This window comes from Aotus nancymaae, unplaced genomic scaffold (genome assembly GCF_030222135.1).
Source record: "Aotus nancymaae isolate 86718 unplaced genomic scaffold, 86718_ANA_hifiasm-v0.15.2.pri h1tg000020l, whole genome shotgun sequence".
In the NCBI taxonomy this organism is placed as follows: domain Eukaryota; kingdom Metazoa; phylum Chordata; class Mammalia; order Primates; family Aotidae; genus Aotus; species Aotus nancymaae.
The window spans coordinates 19,896,807-19,917,699 of NW_026988432.1; the positions used below are offsets into that span (position 1 = coordinate 19,896,807).

A 20,893-nucleotide genomic window follows, 5' to 3' on the forward strand; every position below is an offset into this window, starting at 1 on the left:
TTTAATGAACCTTGAGTTTCAGTTTGGGAAGATTAAAATTTCAAATGAGTGGTGTTGGAAATTGTGGAATCACGTGGATGCACTTAATGTCACCGACTGTACACTAAAAGGAATTAAAGGCCAGGCGCGGTGGCTCAGGCCTGTAATCCCAGCACGATGGGAGGCTGAGATGGACAAATCGCCTAAGGTCAGGAGTTTGAGGCCAGCCTAGCCAACATGGTGAAACCCCGTCTCTACTAAAAAATACAAAAATTAGCCAGGCGTGGTGGTGCATGCCTGTAATCTCAGCTACTTTGGAGGCTGAGGCAGGAGAATCCCTTGAACCCAGGAGGCGGAGGTTGCAGTGAGCCGAGATTGCAACACTGAACTTCGGCCTGGGGGACACAGCAAGACTCTGTCTCAATAAAATTGAATTAAATTAAAATAAAAGTAGTTAAAATGGTAAATTTTATGTTTTGTATATTTTACCATAATATAAAAAATGGCGCAGGGAGTGGGGTTCTCTTTGAGGAGGTTATATTTAAGTTGAGACCCAGAGGATAAGAAGGTGCCAGTCAGGGTAAGAGTGGTCCAGTCAATGGGAACAGCACGTACAAAGGTCCTGCGGTGGGTGAGAGCTTAGTTTTGTGCTCTAGGAATTTGAGAGGCCAAAACAGCAGGGGTCACATGATGCTGGGGCCACCATGGGATGAGAGAGGCAGGCACTAAACTGCAGAGAAACTAACAAACATATTTGAAGCCTCAAACTCCTGGGCTCAAGGGATCCTCCCGCCTCAGCCTTCTAAGTAGCTGGGACTAATATCCACTTTTATGCAGTACCGTTATGTCTAGCAGTGGAGTGATGTGATTTGATTCCTGGTTTTGGCTGATAACCCAGACTGTGATATGTGAAATGGGTTGGCGGGGGTGGGGTGGGGTGGAACGAGGCCAAAAGCAAGGAGAGGAAATTTGGGAGGCCCCTGCAATGTCCCCCAGAGAGGGACGGGGGAGAGGGAGGGTGGTGGCTTGGGCCAGATGATGGGAGTGGGGTTGAGAAGTGGAAGGTAGGTGCTGCACTTCACAAGGGGAATCCTGGTTTTGGCGATGGGTTGGATTTGGAGATACAATTGTCGACAATTCTTAGATTTCTAACACAAGCAACTAAAGGTGATGGTGCCACTGAGACCAAGGAGTCATTTTACAAGATGAACTTAGCTTTGATCCTTTAGTTCGTGTTGCTGGGACACCTGGGTGTGGTCGCTGGTGATTCAGAAATCTGGGCTGGAGACACAATTTTGGGAACTGTAGCCTGGGATTGGGTTTAAGGAGCTGCTCCAGGATGCTGGAAGCCAGTGCTTCCTATTGTTGATATCAGCCTTTAGTTTGGACTAAAATGTTGTAAGTATTTTTTGGCAACAAAGTATGTACATTTGAGCAAAAAGAAAGCACTTGTGCAAAGTCAATGGACAAAGATGACAAGGTGGAGGGCTGATGCAGGGTGCCTAACGGACAAGACCCCATACATGGCTCAAAATGTTCTCAGACGTGGGAAGGGCCACTTTGTGTGGTTTAGGAACTTGCTAAAGTCAGGGAATTTCTTGTGGAAAACCGACTTTTCAAGTTGGCTTGCGTGGCCTGACCTAAAAACCAAATCACTCTTTTCATGTGTGTAGGGCGGTGTAATAAAATGGTGCTGCTCAAAGTACTCTACTTTCGCATGGTGTATTTACCCACTTAGTCTCGTGGTGTATTAATTTCCTGGTCTCTTTTTGCAAGCAAAGAAATTATAACTTGCATGAGGTCTCAGAACTAGTAATTGACAAAATCAGAAATTGCAGTCAAGTTTCCAGACTCACAAGGCGAGGGTTCTTTCCAAGACCTCACAGCTGAAGGTTGGAAAATCCATCCAAATGACTTAGAGATAGGGTTGCCAAATTTAACAAATAAAAATACAGGACACAGTTCAGTTTGAATCTCAGATAAATGATGAGCATTTTTTTTTTTTTTTTTTTTTTAGTATAAGTATGTCCTATGCAACATTTGGAGGACTGACTTATACTAAAAATGATGTGTTCTTTTTGTTACTGTCAAATATAACTGTGTGTCCTATATTTCATCTGGTAGCCCACCCAGAAACGAACTCTTGGAACACGAAATCACTTGTAATTTGTGGACTTTGGTGTATATTCAAGCTCTTTGTAAAATCTCCAGGATCTGCCAAGCATTTGGTTTTATTTGTGAGTGGGAGTGGGAGGAGGATTGATTTTCCTATTCTCCTAAAATGGCTATGTTGTGATATTTTTTCCATCTTTAATATCTGTGATTTGTAATAGACAGCAGCCCAGTTTTGGGAACAAGCCCAGGGGATGTCAACTCTGGTGAGTCACTGAATGGTTGGCTGACCTCAGCTAATAATAGCAATTCTTTACATTTTAAAAATACTTTATAGTTTTAAAAACTTCTCATTTGGGAGTTGGCAAGACAGGAATTATCCCCATGGAACAGACGAGAAACACAAGGGAAGCAGTGCTTGGGGGAGTGGGTGGTGCCAGGAAATGAGTTAGGGTACTCTTTTTCTAACAGTTAGTTCAACGATAAGCAGTTAATTTTCTCCCCTCCCTTCTCCTCTCCTCCTTTCTTTTCTTTGTTTTCTTGAGACAGAGTCTCGCTCTGTTGCCAGGCTGGAGTGCAATGGCACGATCTCGGCTCACTGCAACCTCTGCCTCCTGGGTTCAAGCAATTCTCCTACCTCAGCCTCCCGAGGAGCTGGGACTACAGGTGCCCGCCACCACACCCAGCTAATTTTTGTATTTTTAGTAGAGATGGGTTTCACCATATTGGCCAGGCTGGTCTCAAACTCCTGACTTCGTGATCTACCCTTCCAGAGTGCTGGGATTACAGGTGTGAGCCACCACGCCCAAGAATTTTCTTTCTTTCTTTCTTTCTTTCTTTCTTTCTTTCTTTCTTTCTTTTTTTTTTTTTTTTTGTAATTTTGGCAAATAAGCCAAAATTACAAGAGGAAATGGTATAGTGGACCCAACACTCCCCACCCGCAGTGTTCCAGATGGAGCCCTTGGACCCACTTTTTATCGGATGAAGTTATGTTGTCTTTTAGGTTCTTCTGTGTGTGTCATAAGGAAATCAGTAAGCATAAAATGGCTTTAATTGCACTTGGCAGAGGACTAAGGGTATATAAAGATTGGTGACCGTTGCAAGAACTGAAGTACATTTTATTTGCTTGTAAAATTTTGTTTGCCACGGTATTTTAGGCATTAAACAATGATTTCCGGTCCAGAAAATCCTTAGAATTTAATATGAATATTACAAAGTTTCTTTTCTTCAAAATTTTGTATTTGAATACTTGTTTTAATATCACTTAAATATAAATATAACATAACATCCTGTCTGGCAGTCTTTGTAAACGCTCGAATTTGTCCAAGCTCTGAGTTGTTAGGGGTCATTTTTCTGTTCCAAGTCGATGTTATCTCCATATCTGCTGTATTTCAATACCCCTTACTAGATGTAAAAAAGATAGTATCTCTTTCATGCAAACCTTAATTTTTCAAAACACCCTTTAACATTTTTTTGTGTTTCTAGTTTTCATGAATCATTAGAAAAACACATTTTGTTACTGAAATAAAGGGGTTTGGCCCAGGCGCAGGGGCTCACACCTGTAATCCCAGCACTTTGCAAGGCCGAGGCTGGTGGACCACTTGAGATCAGGAGTTCAAGACCAGCCTGGCCAACATGGTGAAACCCTGTCTCCACTAAAAATACAAAAATTAGTCAGGCATAGTGGCATGTGCCTGTAGTTTCAGCTACTCAGGACACTGAGGCAGGAGAATTGCTTAAACCTGGGAGGCAGAGGTTGCAGTGAGCCGAGATCACACCACTGCATTCTACCCTAGGCAACAGAGCGAGACTCTGTCTCAAAAAAAAAGAAAAAGAAAAGAAATAAAGGGGCTTAGATTAGAAGATAACCAGCAAAATTCTCAGTTCTAATTTTCTCTTTATGTTAAATTTATTGGATTCTCCTCTCTGCTGCCCTGGACTAATTGTTCTCCACTTAAAAGGTGATCCTGGGTTTTTTGTTTAATTTGTTTGTTTCTCTAACTGTTACAGGCACCATTTTTAGACTTGCTCTGAGCATCATATAGTTGCTCATATCCATAGTCAAAATATTAAAATTGCAGGGTTAATATTTAATTAACCTGGCATGTGATAGATACTTTTGAAGCAAGGGCTATTGTTTAAGGAGAACCAGGATTCAGTTCAGAAAGATAAAAGATGACAATGAAATATTTGATTATTAAAATGTTTTTACTAGAAAAGGAACATTCGTAAGGTTAATCGTATAGTTGCTTCTGCTAACCTTAATTGCTATCAAGTATCATTCCTCTTTCTTTTTTTTGAGACAGGGTCTCATTCTGTCACCCAGGCTGGAGTGCAGTGGTACAATCTCAGCTCACTGCAACCTCCGCCTTTCAGGTTCAAGTGACCTTCCTGACTCAGGCTCCTGAGTAGCTGAGATTACAGGTGTGCACCACCATGGATGGTTAATTTTTATTTTTTTTCATAGACACGGGGTTTTTGCCATGTTGGCCAGGTTGGTCTTGAACTCCTGGCCTCAAGAGTTCTGCCCACCTCGGCCTCCTATAGTGCTGGGATTACAGGCATGAGCCACTGTGCCCGGCCAAAATATCATTCCCTTTTAACCTAGAGTTCTGCTGGGACAGAACATGTGCCCCGTGTCTCAGGATCCCCGCACATGCTGTATTCTTCACCAGAGACTCTTTCCCTTTCTTCCCTTCACCTGCTGACCAGGTGTTACCTCCTCCTGGAAGATTTCCTGATTCCTTGTCTTTCCCAGACCAAAGTGAGGGACCCCTCCTCTGTCATTCTCATCCCAGCATGGATGGTACCATCTCAGAGGTGGTAGCTAGCTTTTATCTCAGGTGTGGCTTGATCAGTGGTGGTTGCCTAGACACTGGTTTTCAAAGTATGCTCCCTGGACTAGCAACATCAGCACAACTGGGGGTTGTACCCTAAACTCATTGACTCCGAAGATTTGGGGTTAAGACCCAGTAATCGGTGTCTTAACAAAACTTCCAGGTGATTCTGATGCCTGCTCCAGGTTGAGAATCCCTGGCCAAGAGGTTTTTGATGAGTAGGATTCTGAGGTGAGTAGGATTCTGAGGTGATGTCCAGCCACAGCAGGAAAAGGTATGTTAGAATTCCTTAGTGCTGGCCAGGCACAGTGGCTGATGCCTGTAATTCCAGCACTTTGGAAAGCCGAGGCGGGTGGATCACAAGGTCAGGAGTTCAAGACCAACCTGGCCAATATGGTGAAACCCTGTCTTTACTAAAAACACAATATTAGCCGGGCGTTGTGGCAGGCGCCTGTGATCCCAGCTACTCAGGAGGCGGAGGCAGGAGAATTGCTTATACTCGGGAGGTGGAGGTTGCAGTGAGCTGAGATGGCGCCACTGCACTCCAGCCTGGGTGACAGAGCAAGACTCTGTCTCAGGAAAAAAAAAAAAAAAAAAAAAGATTCCTTTTGCTATCACCTTGAGCAGGTGAGAAGCAGGACAGATGTGGGTCCAGGGGTGTGGCATCCCTGAACTGTACTGTAACTGCTGTTCTACTTGAATGTGTTTACACTAGTGGCCACTTCGGTGAGAATAGCATCTTGGCAAGTCTCATGTTGTAGCTCAGTCCTCAGTGCAGTTCTTAAATTGTAGCAGCTATTCTATAATTACAGATTAAATAGTGAAGTCAGAAACATTCCTTTCCACACTGATAGGTACTAGCATTAGCTGCCATTATTAGAGGCATGTTTTATGAGAGAGAAGGCCATTGAACAACATTGAACCAACAATTGTTGGCTGTTTTTATAGTGACTCTACAATAAAAAGAATCCACCATGGCCTAATTAAGTGAATTTTATGGCTTTTGCTCCTTCACTAAGCTGCCAGAGGAGAATAACCAAGTTCTTTCTTGGACTTCATAACTTAGTAAAATAGTCACAAACACAAATAGATATTTAGAAATAGGGCCGGGCACAGTGGCTCATGCCTATAATCCCAACACTTTGGGAGGCCGAGGCAGGTGAATCACTTGAGGTCAGGAGTTTGAGAACAGATTGGCCAACATGGTAAGACCCCATCTTTACTAAACACACAGAAATTAGCTGGGCGTAGTGGTGTGCACCTGTAATCTCAGCTACTTGGGAGGCTGAGGCAGGAGAATCGCTTGAACCCAGGAGACAGAGGTTGCAGTGAGCCAAGATCGCACCACTGCACTCCAGCCTGGGTGACAGCGAGACTCCATCTCAAAAAACAAAACAACAACTACAAAAATAGATATTTAAAGATTTTTGCATCTTTTTTTTTTTTTGGTACTTATTGCCATACTTTGGAAATGCAACAAAAATACTAGGAATTTTTCTTTAAGCATCTACTTGGGAAAAATGGACTCTCTTATGAAATTTTGGCTTGGGTTAGAGATATTTTTACAAATGGTACTTGGAAATAAAGACCATCCCATAACCCTGAGCTATGAAATATTTAGGGGAAAAACCAGCTAACACCTGTATCCACTCACTCTTCTACTTTGGTTTGATGTTGTTGTCAAAAGACAAAGGATAAATAGTTTTCAAGATCTCGCATATTTTGGAGTTATTATAACTCCAATCATTTTCTAATTAGACGAGGCAGCATCCAGCTTAATACTAGGTCTGGTTTTTTAAAAGTCAATTTTAGGTGCTCGTCAACAAAGCCGGAACATGAGAAAGTTGAACTGATTTGTGGAGCTCTTACCCTGGCCTTCCTGTGAACTTTTTGAGACCAAAGACAGGCACCCGTTTATTAAAGCCTTTGTAAAAGTATACCTAACTTAATCAACCAGATGCGACTGTTGCCCCCTGTGGAACATTCTAAGTTGTCACAATTTAAGATGCTCCAGGTGTCTAGTGCTCAAGGTCAGGGATGCTTCTAAACATCCTACAAGATGCAGGACAGACTCCACAACAAAGCAATGTCTTACCCAAACTGTCACTAGGGTTGAGGTTGAGGAATTCTATCCTAAACCATGGGTAGGAGTCCTCTTAAAATGCTGTGGTTCCGCAGGACTTAGTCATAGGCGCGTTTCATACTCTCTGCACATCCCCAAACATAGCACCTTGAGCACTGAACTCTGACATTAGTTGAGAAGATGATGCCCTTCTAGCTGGTGCTTAAGCCTTTTGGCTTAAGCCTAGACTTGATCTTTGACCCCTTTCTCTTCTAAACTGTACCCTGCCTTCATTTCCAATCCATCTCCAAGGCCTGTTGCTTCTACCTCTGGAAGACCTTGACTCCACCTGATAACCTCTATCTCTGCTGCCATCCGCAAGGTTCAAGCTGTCATCTCCCTCTCCTGGACCATTCCAGTAGCCTTCTCACTGAGGGCTACGCTTTCACCCTGCCCCTTCCAAACAAGAGCAGCCACTCAGATCCTGCCAACCCTTGCAGTAGCTCATGCTGTGGTTCTAACAACAGCCACCTTCTCTCCACAGCTCACCATGCCCAGCCTGCCCTGACCCGGGCTTCCCCTGCAAATTCCATTATTTTACTACTTTAGTTTCTGTAGCACGAAGAGTCTCTTCCTGTCCCACGAACTTCAGATTTGTAGCTTTCTCGCCTGAAAAGCACTTCCTCTGAATGCCTCCTTATCTTTTGCCTTTTGGCCCAAGTGTCATTTCTTCAGCGTAGTCTCTGCCCACCCCAGTTAAAGTTAAAGTAGGAGTCCCTCCCGAATTATGCCCTCTGCTCACTCTTTCTTTCTTGAGTAGCAAGGATGTAGAGAACAGGGGAAGCCCAGAAATACTGTTGAAATGACAACAGCTCTGTCTCCATGTGCCCATCGATGTGTGGTAGAGGAGATGGCTTCCGTGTTTTCTTCAATGCTTAATTTCCTTTTTTTGAGATGGGGTCTCGCTCTGTCACCCAGGCTGGAGTTCAGTGGCGTGATCTCAGCTCACTGCAACCTCTGCCTCCCGGTTCAAGCAATTCTCCTGCCTCAGCCTCCTGAGTATCTGGGATTACAGGCATGAACCACCACGCCCAGCTAATTTTTGTGTTTTTAGTAGAGACAGGATTTCGTCATGTTGACCAGGCTGGTCTCAAACTCCTGACCTCAAGTGATCTATCTGCCCCGGCCTCCCAAAGTGCTGGGATTGCAGGTGTAAGCTGCCGTGACTGGGCCTTGATTTCCTTTGATAGTGTCTCTTCTTGTGAATATCAGGAGTCTTGCTTCATTTAAGGCAACATCTAGAAAACATATTTGAGATTTTTAAAGTTCATATCCCTCATGGTCTTTCTATATTATTAAAGGAAATAAATACATAAAAAAGACTTGTTTGTTAAACCATATGTGTCCACCCTGTTGTGTGCCTGTCATCAGTTTCAAAAGACTACTAAGCATGTTACAACTTTTGTTAAACATAAAGATACATAAAATATTATCTTATCCATGCCTGCATTCCATCAGATGCCCTCTTTCCCCCGGTAATCTTTACAGTTTCTGTTTTATAGTCTCTCTGTAGAGAATTCTTAACCTGAACACAGTGTTCTCTGTCACCCATCATGCTTCTAGGAACATCCCTGTCTCCCATCAGCCAGTACATCTTTAGAAAATACAAATTAGGCCAGGCATGGTGGCTCACGCCTGTAATCTCAGCACTTTGGGAGGCTGAGGTGGGCAGATCACCTGAGGTCAGGAGGTTGAGACCAGCCTGGCCAACATGGTGAAACTCCCTTCTCTACTAAATATACAAAAATTAGCTGGTGTGGTGTTGGGTGCCTGTAATCCAAGCTACTTGGGAGGCTGAGGCAGGAGAATCACTTGAACCTGGGAGGCGAGGTTGCAATGAACCAAGATCATGCAGCCTGGGCAACGAGAGAGAGACTCCAGCTCAAAAAAAAAAAAAAAAAAAAAAAGAGGACAAGGTAAATTAATCTAAGCCAGGTATCATTTAGAGGGTAAAGGAATCAGATTACAGTCAAGGCTCAAACAAATATATTTTACATTATCTAGAGCCTTTCTAAAAATGTATAAACCAGAGGTGACTGAAGAATTTTCTGTGTGTGTGTGCGTGCCATTCATTCTTGACTTTTTGATAAATGAGATTCTCAAGCTCACCTGGGAAGCATAAAAAATATTGATGCCTGAGTTTTCCTTGCCAGAGAGTCTTATTAGCCAATCTGGGATAAACCTGGGTGATTCGCTCGTGCATAGTCAAGACAGAGACGGCTTGGAAAGTAGACAACAGAAGAGTCTACCCTATATAGGATACCTACATGTGTAAAATATTTACTTGGGCTTACCAAAATGTCTAGATATAAACCTGTGGGGAAAGTGATTGAAATAAATGAATAGCATAACTTAAGGATGCTGGATTGGCATCTGCAATGCATCAGCTGTGCGTGGCCTTGATTAGTTTTACTTAATTTCATAGTTCATATCTGTATAGTTATTTACTGCTGGCAAAGTATCGCTTCATGTAATATCTTATTTTCGCATAGAGAGCAGAGCATCATTGCACCTTCTGCCCTTTCTGCTCCATTCTCCAATTAAATGGATTTCACTGCAGCAGCCTTCTGGCCTATGGCCGAGGCCTCCCACGTGCTTCCCAGGCTGGGTTAAGTATGGTTTTGCCAAGCTCCCACTGCAGCCTGAGCATATTGTCTTCTCCTGGCATTTACTCTATTTTAAATATGGTTATTACTGTTACTTTAGAGATGGGTCTTGCTCTGTTGCCCAGGTTGGAGTGCAGTGGCCTGATCAATAGCTCACTGCAACTTTTTTTTTTCTTTTTTGAGATGGAGTTTTGCTCTTGTTGCCCAGGCTGGAGTACAGTTGCAATCTCAGCTCACTGCAACCTCCGCCTCCTGGGTTCAAGTGATTCTCCCTCCTCAGCCTCCCTAGAAGCTGGGATTACATGCATGTACCACCACGCCCAGCTATTTTTTTGTATTTTTAGTAGAGACAGGGTTTTACTATATTGGCCAGGCTGGTCTACAACTCCTGACCTCAGGCTATCCACTGCTTCAGCCTCCTAAAGTGCTGGGATTACAGGCATGAGCCACCATGCCCGGCTAAATCAGTGCAACTTTAAACTCTGGGCTCAAGCCATCCTCCAGCCTCAGCCTCCTGAGTGGCTAGGACTACAGGTGTGTGCCACCGTGCCTGACTACTTAAAAAAATTTTTTTTGAAGAGACAGGGGTCTCCTTATGTTCAAACTCCTGGCATCAACATCAAGCTATTCTCCTGTCTCAGCCTCTTAAAGTGCTGGAATTACAGGTGTGAGCCACTGCACCTGCCTGTGTTTACCATATTGAACAGTCTGTGTTAGGATTTGAGTTACAGTGAGAGATCACCATATTTTCTTCATCCCTAAGGTCCACAACATAGTGGGCATTCAGTAACTGAAGAATTAATGAATATATTAATTTCCACTTTACAGATGGGGACATTGAGGCACAGTGAGTGCCTCAGTTCAGCACTCTCAGCCCCCCTAATCTTTGTGAGCTCTGGATTCCTCTTGTAAAAATAAAGAATTTTGGAGATTTTTTTCTAACAACCCGTATAGCTCAGAAACAGGTGGTTCTGTTTTATGAATTTAACAACTCTGCAGTGTTGCCAAAACTCAACAAAGCTCTCTCCAAAGATGGAGTGAAATAGTCTCAAGAATAAAGGTATGATCAAAGTAACCCATCTTCTGGCAAGAATGGAATTCACATTACCCTTCAACCTAGATCAGGAACTCAGTCCCAACTTCTGAGTATTAAAATTCACCTGGGGAGACTTTGAAAAAGTAGAAGTTCCTGGGTTTTATCCTTCCCTTTCTGGAGTTCCCCAAGTGATTTTGAAGGAGACCAATCAGCATTTAAGGCCTCCTTTTTGGTGTTCTTGGAGATTACTGATAATTGACCAGCGGTGGTTATATGAATGGTCTTCATGTCTGACTTTAACATTTTATTTTATTTATTTTTTTTGAGACAGTCTCCCTCTGTTGCCAGGCACCAGGCTGGAGTGTGGTGGCACGATCTTGGCTCACTGCAACGTCCGCCTCCTAGGTTCAAGCAATTCTCCTGCCTCAGCCTCCCAAGTAGCTGGGACTGCAGGGATGCGCCACCACACCCAGCTAATTTTTGTGTTTTTTAGTAGACACGGGGTTTCACCATGTTGGCCAGGATGGTCTTGATCTCCTGAACTCATGATCCGCTCACTTCAGTCTCCCAAAGTGCTGGAATTACAGGCATGAGCCACCGCACCTGGCTGATTTTAACATTTTAAACAGTGGGCTGACCCAAACACAGCCCTGATTGAGCAGCTGGCTTGGCCAGGCCACACATATCATACATACCTTGCCGAGACAAGGAAGTTGTCTTCTGTAGATTCTGATGGAATCAGAGACGTGGCTATTGAGGCTGGACTCTTGACCAGTTAGAAATCATTTCCTAATCAGTTAGGTTGGGGAAGGGGGGATGGGCATGCTGGAAAAACCAAAGAGAAAAAGGTGAAACCACATCTTCCTTCTATTGGGATGACACTGTCCACAGAACAAATAAAAGTTTTTTACATGTCGTGTACAATATTACCTCCATCAGGCAACCTCTTGGTTGAAGCCAATTAAGTTAAGAGATTTTGAGGGTTGCAAAATGTAAGGATTGAATAAGTATCTCTCTTAGGGTTTAAATGAAATCCCTCCAGTGATTAGTAGAACTGGCGAACTATAAGGAGTCCTGATTGCTAAGTAATTATGACTTCCTTTCCCCTGATCTTTTGAGAAGCTTGTTTTTATTTCTGGTTTGCTATCTCTCCACACTCCCTCACCCGCCTGCCTGGATTGGAAGTCAGCCCACCATAGTTTTCATTGTGAAATTCCCGAAGCTGCTAATATATATAAACATACAACAGGATGTTTCCCACAGCTGTGCATAGTGACTTGGGAGACAGGCCAGAAGGCCTCTTTGTTCAAATTGGGTGAATTCTATAAAGTCTTCAATTAGGTTTAACAGTAATTATACAGTTACGCATTTTTATTTTAAAAGGACTTAAAAAAATTTCACAAGTTAGATACGTTTTAATCTTTTCCAGGATTTACTCAAGTGAGCAAAAGGTTAAAAACTAATGTTTGCTTTACCTTTCTCCAACTTCAGATTTTAAACATTTCTCTACATTTATTGACATCTTCCAAAACAGTTTTACATATACAGACACATTTGCAAAATTTGAGATTCATAATAAATCTGTTATGAGAATTAGAAACATGGGCTTCAAGGCCAGTTAGTTTATTCAGCACTTAAACTCTACATTTATATGCCTTGATGATTTATAACAGGGTTAGCCAAAAGAGACTAATATTTAATTTAAACTAATGTTTAATAAGTATTCATTTACCTATATTATTTTTTCTTTCATTACACAAGAATGGATAATTATACCAAAAATAAGGTAGAAATACCATGTTCATTGTTGTTAAAATAAAAAGTGAACATTAGGCTATAGCTGACACCAACTTTGGATTTCAAAGGTTAATTTCACATTTTATTTTTGCTCCTTCTGGGAGCCTGTCAGCTGTCTGTGAGTGCTCCTAATTCTCTGCCTCTCTCAATGCTGGTTTGAGTGAAGTAATTTCTCTCTGCTGCTAGACATCCTTTTTTTTTTTTTTTTTGAGAGAGGGTATCACTCTGTTGCCTGGGCTGGAGTGCAGTGGTGCGGTAACGGCTCACTGTAGCCTCGACCTACCAGGCTCAAGCAATCCTCTCACTTCAGCCTCCCAAGTAGCTGAGACCGCAAGCACATGCCTGGCTAATTTTTGTATTTTTTGTAGAGATGGGGTTTTGCTATGTTGCCTGGGCTGGTCTCGAACTCCTGTACTCAAACAATCTGCCCACCTTGGCCTCCCAAAGTTCTGGAATTACAGTCATGAGCTATTACACCTAGCCCTGCTAGAGTTCTTATGCTTGGTCCATAAAAGCCTTCTCAAGCTACTTTTGACCAAATTTGGAATCTTTCTAAAGTAGCTCAGGATTCTTGTTAAGTATAATTTGTGATTTCTTCTGTTTCTGGGAAATCCTCTCCCTTGAACAGGGGTTAAACCTAGTGATGTCCTTCTAGTGAATAAAATATGCCCATAGTGATGGGATGTCACTTCTGAGGTTGGGGCACAGAAACACCCCACTTCTTCTTGCTCATGCTGTCTTACCCTATCACTTGCTGTGAGAGAAGCCAGCTGCCCCATGGAGAGACATTCATGGCAAAGAACTGAAGCCGGCCTCTGGCCAACAGTCCACAAGGAACAGAATCCTGCCGGAGACCCTGTGAGTGAGCTTGGAGGAGGATCCTCCCCAGGCCGACCTTTAGATGACTGCAGCCTTGCCAGGAGACCCTGAGCCATTCCCAGGTTCTTGATCCATTGAAACTGAGATTATAATACTTGTGGCTCAAACTGCTAAATTTGGGGATATTTTGTTAGGCAGCAATAGGCAGCTAATACAAGGACAAAGTACGGTACAATTGAAGTTGCCACTTGCATGTGGGGAGCTCACTATCGGGTAAATGCTTCTGTTGTTGACCATCGGGGGAAGTCAAGGTGTGAAACTATCATGTTTGTTATTTCCTGATAAGTTTTCAAGCTTCACTTTTCTTCTGCCTATTATTTTTATTTTTGTTTAATTTTTGGAATAAGTAGTACATGCAAATGGTACAACCTCCAAAATGTACAAGAGGGTGGCCGGGAGCAGTGGTTCATGCCTGTAATCCCAGAACTTTGGGAGGCTAAGGCAGGAGGACCACTTGAGCTCAGCAATTCAAGACCAGCTTGGCCAACATGGCAAAACCCCGTCTCTACAGAAACTATAAGAAATTAGCTGGGCATGGTGGCACATACCTGTAATCCCAGCTACTTGAGAAGCTGAGGTGGGAGGATCACTTGAGCCTGGGAGGTGGAGGTTGCAGTGAGCCGAGATCCCACCACTGCACTCCAGCCTGGGCCACAGAAAGAGACCCTGTCTCAAAAAAAAAAAAAAAGTGTCAGTTTTCCTGCCTCCTCTTAGCCCAGTTACCTAGTTCTCCTACCCAAAGGCACCGGCCATCACCAGTTTATTGGTTACCTTTTTAGAAATCATCTTTGTGTTTACAAATGCATACATTCTTATTTCTTTTTTCCTCTGAAACAAATGAAAGTGGAATTTGACTTTCAATGGCCTGTCTCAGGAAGATGGTAGATATATAACAGATTGAAATCTTACACAGTTTGTGACTTGGATTCCAGCATTGGATTCCAGCTCTCAATAGATAGGAAATTAGCCTGGCTGGGCACTGTGGCTCACACCTGTAATTTCACACTTTAGGATGCTGAGAAGGGCAGATTGCTTGAACCCAAAAGTTCAAGACTAACCTGGGAAACAGCAAAATCCCGTCTCTACAAAAAAAATGTAAAAATCAGCTGGGTGTGGTGGCACATGCCTATAATCCCAGCTATAGGCTGGGAGATCTGGGAGGCTGAGGTGGGAGGAATTGCTTGAGCCTAGGAGGTCGAGGCTGTAGTGAGCTATGATCATACCATTGCACTGCAGCCTGGGTGAGACCCTGTTTAAAAACAAACAAACAAAAATAGCCTGAGTAAACAGTTGGAAAGGAAGACAACAGATTGCATAACAATTGGCCTGGAGTAGGACTTAGGGAAACCATCTGGAGTACTGAAGACATCCAGGTGAACTGCTTTCGAAGAAGCTTCTAGAATGGAGTATCTTGTTGACCTTTGGGGGATTGGGGGGGAGGGGGGTGAAAATAACACCTTAGAAAATGTCCCAGATAGTTGTTCCAGCCTTTTCTCTTTTCTCTCATTTTCTAGCCGACTTCTCCCAAAGAAGACTTCATATTGTGAAAAATAATTGCTTTTTTTTTTTTGGCGACTTGGTTCCAGTCACTTTTAAGGATCTAAGGTGAGTTAGACAGGAAACAAGCCCTGAGAACAGATATGAGGAGGAAAGAAAAGGGCTTGCTGTTTTATTTCCCCTCCTTTCTCTCACCTTTGTGGGCAGATCTGGGTGACTGTGGTTGATTGTGTGGATGGGCTCCCAGGCTCCAAAACAAGTCACTCTTCCCCCGCCTGGCCCTGAGACCTCCTTGGCATATCTTAACCTCTTCATGTCTCTGCTTCCTTTCCACAAGGTGAAGGTCATTAAACGAGATAATTAAAATGACTTTCAAGAATGGTGGAAGCCTAATTCACATGATCTCACAGGGATGCGAGGTGCTACTATTATAGTCATCACCCTTAAGATTATGGCAGCATGCCAAACAAGACACAGTGGAGGCAAAGGGTAATTGGACAGAACTCAGCTGAATACCAGTGGTAGTTTTGTTTCTTTCATGTGTAGTATGGGTTCCAAATGGAACTGAATCATCAAATATGCTTACCTGGTTTGTTATGCCAAGTAACGAGATTGGCCAATCCTTCTTACTTATTGTTCGGAAACTATAGAAGAAAGCAGCCATCAAATGATGATGGTTCTTCAGTGACTCATGCCTCCTTTGATTAGAATCCAGTGCAGCCTACTCCTTATCCTGGCATCATTACTAGATACTGTCTTTTATTTTGACGAAAGGAGCATATGAATGGATAGATTTTTTTTTTAATTTTAGTTTTTGAGACACAGTTTCACTCTGTCATCAGGCTGGAGTGTAGTGGCATGTTCTCGGCTCACCACAACCTCCGACTCCCGAGTTCAGGCAATTCTCCTACCTCAGCCTCCTGAGTAGCTGGGATTACAGGCATACACCACCATGCCTGGCTAATTTTTGTATTTTTATTAGAGATGGTGTTTCACCACGTTGGCCAGGATGGTCTCGATCTTCTGATCATGATCTGCCCTTCCTCGGCCTCCCAAAGTGCTGGGATTACAGGCGTGAGCCTGGTCGAATGCATAGATTTTAAAGAAATGCCTAGGCCAGGTGCGGTGGCTCATGCCTGTAATCCCAGCACTTTGGGAGGCCAAGGAGGGTGGATCACCTGAGTTCAGGAGTTCAAGACCATCCTGACCAACATGGAGAAACACCACCACTACTAAAAATACAAAATTAGCCTGGCATGGTGGTGCATGCCTGTAATCCTGGCTACGCAGAGGGCTGAGGCAGGTGAATCCCTTGAACCTGGGAGGTGGAGGTTGCGGTGAGTCAAGATTGCACCATTGCACTCCAGCCTGAGCAACAAGAATGAAACTCTGTCTCAAAAAATATAGAAATGCCTAATTGTTTCACTGCTCCCTGATGGTGAACCTCTTGCTCTAGGTAGAACAACCAATTTTTTATTTCAGGCTACTCATCAGTGACCCTGATAATATGGAGTGAGAATTCCTTCCTCCTTAGTCCTTCCTCCCTCCCTGTTTCCTTCTTTCTCTTTCTTCCCTTTTTCTCCCTCTCTTCCTTCCTCTTCTCTCCTTCCTTCTCCCCTTCCCTCCATTCGCCTTCTCTCCTTCCTCCTTCCCTCCTCCTTTTTCCTTCTTTCCCCTCTCTCTCTCCTCCTTCCTTCCTTTTCTCTTTTCTATTTCTGAGACAGAGCCTCCCTCTGTCACCCAGGCTGGAGTGCAATGGCACAATCATGGCTCACTGCCACCTTGACCCCAGGCTCAAGCAGTCCTCCAACCTCAGCTTCCCAAGTAGCTGGGACTACAGGCACGTGCCACCACGCCCAGCTAATTCTTGGACTTTTTGTAGAGATGGGGTTTCACCATGTTGCCCAAGCTAGTCTTGAACACTCCAACCCAAGCAGTCCACCGTTCCCGCCCTCCCGAAGTGTTGGGATTATAGGTGTGAGCCACCACACCTGAGCTGCCTGTCTCTCCTTCCTTCTCTTTCTCATCTCCTCTGTACCAGGCATGGCCCTGGGCGTTCATCATACAGCAAAGAGAAGAGTCGAGATCCCTGCCCCCATGGAGTTGACGTTCTTGTGTGGCGAAGAGAGTAAACACGCTAACATGTGTTATTAACATTTATCACATGTTGATGATATGTGCAAGGAAAAATAAGCAAAGGGCAGAAGAGGTGAGGGCTTACTATTTTGTCCGAGTGACTCAGGGAGCCTCGTTAATAAGGTGACCTTTCATGCAGTCAACGCCTCTAAGCTAGTTACTGTGTATTGTACTCTATTCTAGTGCTGTGGTTGTAGCTAAACAAAATAAGCAAAAATCCCTTTGCTTTGGGAGTGTACGTTCTGGTCAGAAGAGATTATTAATAAATTTTTTATTTTATTTTATTTTATTTTTGAGACAGAGTCTTGCTCTGTTGCCCAGGCTGGAGTGCAATGGTGCAATCTTGGCTTACTGCAAACTCCGCCTCCCGGGTTCAAGCAATTCTCTCACCCCAGCCTCCCGAGTAGCTGGGATTATAGGCACATGCCGTCATGCCCAGCTAATTTTTGTATTTTTGTAGAGACAGGGTTTCGCTTTGTTGGCCAGGCTGGTCTCAAACTCCTGACCTAAGGTGATCCACCCACCTCAGCCCCCCAAAATGCTGGGATTACAGGCGTGAGCCACCGTGCCCGGCCTAATAAGTAAATTTTAAAGTCTGATAGCAGATGAGAAGTGCTATGGACACAATGTAAAGAAGGGGGACTGGCAAGGTTGGGGTTTAAATATTGGTGGTGATTGATTGGGCCCCTAAAAAGGTGACATTAGAGCTAGGACAGTAAGGTGAGGGGCTAAGCCTTATGGCTACCGGGAAAGAGTGTTCCAGGTACAGACACTGGGTGGCCCCAAGCCCCAGGACCAGGGAGGCAGCAGGGTGGCTGGAGATGAGGACTGAGAGGGAAAGAGAGCACGTAGATTGGGGTTTAGTCTGAGAGAAGTAAGAACCCATTTCAGGGTTTCAAGTCGAGGAGTAACTCCATCTGCGTTACCTTTGGAAGAATCAGCCTTGCCTCCGTGTAGGAGTTAGACCGAAGGGTGAGGTGTCTGGGGCTACCTCTGATCTGGGTGAGGGAGAACAGAGCTTCAGCCAAGCCGTCTGCAGGGAGGTGGGGAGAGGGTTTAGGTTCTGGAGACATTTGGAAGGCAGAGCCTAGGGCTTGCAGATGGGTAGGGAGGAGGGTGGGAGGGAAGACGAGACTCCGGCATGACTCTAGGTATTTTGCATGAGCACCTGGGAGATGGGTTTGCCTTTTACTGATATGAGGAAGCCTGGGGGATAATGGAGTATACAGGAAATTGAGGGGTTCAGTTTTAGGTTTGAGTAGACACCTGAAGTTTGAAATGTAGCTTCCTTTGGTAATATGGAAACATTTGGGGGAACCACCCTCCTTTTGAATAAAGTGCTAATAAGTGGGTATAGAATGTCGGGGCCGAAGTGCATCTCAACGCGAAGACGGTACTCAGAACCTTTGCAGAGTTCAGCTGCTTGTAGCAGTTACTCAAGCTAGAAACTGGGCACCTTTTTCAGTGTTTTTCCTCCCAGACCCCCTGCCTGGATGAAGTGAGTTGTGAAATGCTGCTTCTGCCTCTGAAAGTTCTGCCAGAAATCCCATCCTCTCTGCCTGCACTACCTTATGAGCCTCCGCCTTTAGCCTCCGTTGCCAGAGGACAGTAGGGATTTTCTGTAATCTTATCTTGCCCACAGATTAACATTATCCCTTCCTGGAGTCCTTGGTCAGGGTTATCTTTTTTTTTTTTTTTTTTGAGATGGAATCTCGCTCCAAGCTCGAGTGCAATGGTGTGGTCTTGGTTCACTGCATCCTCCACCTCTCCACCTCCTGGGTTCAAGAGATCTTCCTGCTTCAGCTTCGCAAGTAGCTGGGATTACAGGTGTGCACCACCACACCCGGCTAATTTTTGTGTTTTTAGTAGAGATTCGTTAGCAGAGTTTGTTCCACCCGCCTGAGCCTCCCATAGTGTTGGAATTACAGGCATGAGCCACCCCACCTGGCCTAGGGTTATCATTTCTACAATGCAGATCTGATGAGAACAGCCCCTGTTGTGGAGGCCCCAGGCTCTTTGCACAAATGATTCCTGCACTTCTGCTCCTCACCTCCCACCTCCTCACCTCTGCAGATGCTTCAACTTCAGGGCCCAATTCACTTATTCCAGAATAGCTTCCTGGGCCCCGTTCCCTGCTCTGTGTCCTCACTGTCCCCGTTACATCTCCACCACAGCAGACATGCTTCTGTGGGCTGAATTCCTAGTGTCTGCCTTGCCAGATTTAAGCTTCATGGGGACAGGAGCCACATCGCTCACCAGCAGCTAACGGAACACCTGCAAGGTCAGGAGGTGTTTGCTCGATGCATGGGAGGGCTCAAATGGCCTCTCCCTGCTTAACACAAATTCCAAATGCCTCTAGCACCCAGGGCCTTCCCAGCCCTGCCTCTGCCTGTTTTCCAGTCTCCTCTTCCAACTCTCTTCTTCCTCCTCCCGCAACGACTGACACTTTAGTGACTCTGCACTAATGATCCTGTGTGCCTTCTGGGCTGCAGAATATTTGCCCCCAGGGATTCTTTTCCAGAAATGCCTTTCTCCTCTCACTTTCTGTCTCCCAAGCAGATAGTGGCCTGGCTTGAGGCTTTGACCTTCAAGGCCAACTCAACATCCCTCTTCTCTCTCTCCATCCCCGACCATCAGGTGTAATTGACTGTTTTCTCCTCCAATTCTCCTGCTAGCAATACTCACCGTGAATGTCATGGTAAGGTGTTTATTGCCACTGTTCTTGCATAAATTACGGGCTTAAGAGGATGGGGTGTATATTTCATGTGTTACTTTAGATACTGCGTAACTTTATATACATATATATTTAAAGTACCGTATATATTTTGTATCTTTATATATAATGCATAATTTGTTTATTGGATTGATTGAGGGTAGTAGAGGAACAGTGGAATTTTACATTTTAGGAGACTTGTTCCTTATAATTATCTTAGCTCTTTTGTTTGTTTTGTTCTTTTTGAGACGGAGTTTTGCTCTTGTTGCCCAGGCTGGAGTGCAGTGGCGCAATCTTGGCTCACCGCAACCTTCACCTCCCGGGTTAAAGGGATTCTCCTGCCTCAGCCTCCCGAGTAGCTGGAATTACAGGCATGGGTCACCATGCCCAGCTAATTTTGTATTTTTAGTGGAGACGGGGTTTCTCAGTGTTGGTCAGGCTGGTCTCGAACTCCCGACCTAAGGTGATCTGCCCGCCTTGGCCTCCCTAAGTGCTGGGAGCACAGGCGTGCTCTTTCGTAAAGCACTGATATGTAACAAAATTACAGGTTTGAACTCAGAAAGCTTGCAAAGTTTCTGTTTTTGTTTTGTTTTTAGCTGAACTTGAGGGAGATTTCTAAGTATTATGTAGGTTCAGGTAACCAACCTAACATGTTTTTTAGGAGTATAAACATAGAGACATCTGCTGAATAATCAGTATGTTGATTGTAGTTTTAATCGTGAAAATTGGGGTGGGAAGAGCTAAAGGCAGAGCTAACTGGTTTCCTCGCAGGTATTTATCATGAGTTGTGTGCCTTAGGCTGTGTTCCCTTTTGAATGTGGTTTTTCTGGTTGTTCTGACAACACTGCTAAGTGTGCCCTTTGACATTACTGGAGAGATAATTTATATTGTTTGATACCACTCATATCTTTGGAAACTGGATGTGTTCTGATCAGCTCATTGATTTCCAATCTGTAGGATTACAGTAAAATTTAGACCTGAGACCCCACCCAGAGCCTCCTGGTGCTGTCTGTGGCCTGAGTGAATCAAAAGATGCCTGGACAGCTCATTACTTCACAAACAGAGAACTGCCACTGGCGTTTGAAGTGCAGATGCCCAAACATCAGTCTAGTCAGCCTGATTTTTAGAAGCTTGATTAAGGGAAACTTGGTAATCTCAGACCATTTAGGAATGATAAGG

The 20,893-nt window shown here is 44.2% G+C and overlaps 1 protein-coding gene across 3 annotated transcripts in view; it reads left to right on the plus strand.

The window, feature by feature from the left end:
- ATP8B1 (ATPase phospholipid transporting 8B1) overlaps positions 1–20,893 on the plus strand; it is a 145,549-nt gene that overhangs the window by 11,283 nt on the left and 113,373 nt on the right. The window contains exon 1 of one of the 3 annotated variants that reach the window (XM_064379103.1): positions 14,952–14,973. The exons of the other annotated variants lie outside the window; for them this stretch is intronic. The gene's annotated coding sequence lies outside the window, so the exon portion shown is untranslated. Of the gene's footprint in view, positions 1–14,951; positions 14,974–20,893 lie in introns of those variants that run through there. 3 annotated transcript variants of the gene reach the window in all.